The 1,282-nt window shown below is 51.2% G+C and overlaps 1 pseudogene; it reads right to left on the bottom strand.

Annotated features, from left to right (window-relative positions):
- The window catches only part of LOC102869929, a 47,752-nt pseudogene extending 46,768 nt beyond the window's left edge, over positions 1–984 (bottom strand).
- Between the last annotated feature and the right edge of the window lie 298 nt (positions 985–1,282).

Genomic DNA, 1,282 nt, shown 5'->3' with positions numbered 1-1,282 from the left:
TAGCCCAGTGTCCTTTGTCTTTGCAATATGCACACTGGTCTTTGTCCAACTGCAGTTTCTTTTCATATTGTTTTGATCCCTTAGTGCCCAGGTTCCCTGTCTGTCTAGACCCTGCTCTACCTCCCTCTTTTTCACTTACTACTGTGGCCAAGATTTTTGTCAAATTCCTCTCTTGACGGCGATCCCGCCGGTCCTCTCGTTCCTCTCTTTCTTTCTTTTCTCTCTCTGCCTTCTCTTCCTCCGTCTCTCTCTTATGGTACACTTTCTCAGCTTCTTTTACTACATCTCTTAATGTAAAATCCTGCAACCCCTCTATGCGCTGTAGTTTCTTTCTAATGTCTGGAGCGGACTGCCCAATGAAAGCCATAACTACTGCTGCTTTTTGTCCTTCTGACGCTGGGTAAAAGGGAGTATATCTCCTATAGGCATCCATTAGTCTTTCTAGGAACACAGAGGGGGGTTCAGTAGGTCCTTGAAGGACTTCTCTTACCTTGGCCAAATTAGTGGGGCATCGTGCAGCACCTCTGAGACCCGCTACAAGAGCCCGGTGATAGGCAGATAGCTGCTCCCTACCTTCAGCAGTGTTATAATCCCAGTTGGGGCGAACGAGAGGAAATCCCACGTCCATGGCCACAGGAGTCTGGACTGGTTGTCCTGCGGCATCTCAGACGTTTTTCCTGGCTTCTATCTGAATTCTCTCTCACTCCTCAGTAGTGAAGAGGACCTGGAGAAGTTGTTGGCAATCGTCCCAGGTAGGTTGGTGAGAGAACATGAGGGACCCAATTAGTCCAATAAGCCCTGTGGGGTTATCTGAAAAGGAAGGATGGTTAGTCTTCCAATTATAGAGGTCAGCAGAGGAAAAAGGCCAGTACTGGAGGGGTTGGAGTTGTCCTGGCTCTGGGCCCCCCCCCCGTACGCTCGTAAGGGGAGAGCCACAGTGGAGTCTGGGCTCTCTAGACCCCCCCCCGACTGTGGGTCCCTCATGCTGGTCCCTGGGGGGCACTTGCAGGCATGGGGAGACCCGGGTCAGCCTGGCCCTGATATGGGGGAGGATTATGGTACATCTCAGGCCACTCAGGTGGGTGATCAATCTCAGGATAAATTTTGGGTGGTGCTGAGGGTGTAGCTCCTGAGGCCAGGGAAACTCTAGACTCAGGAGCTTGGGTTTTTAGGGCCATTGCACAAGGAGGGATGGTGCTTTTCTTCAATACCCAGGGTTTTACCCATGACGGTGGATTCTGCACCAAGTCTAGCCACACGATGATGTATAGCTGTTGGTCAG

This window comes from Elephantulus edwardii, unplaced genomic scaffold (genome assembly GCF_000299155.1).
Source record: "Elephantulus edwardii isolate Elephantulus edwardi_28Jun2011 unplaced genomic scaffold, EleEdw1.0 scaffold00210, whole genome shotgun sequence".
Lineage (NCBI taxonomy): Eukaryota > Metazoa > Chordata > Mammalia > Macroscelidea > Macroscelididae > Elephantulus > Elephantulus edwardii.
The sequence above is the reverse complement of the archived record's forward strand: the minus strand, read 5'-3'. Positions and strand labels throughout refer to the sequence as shown.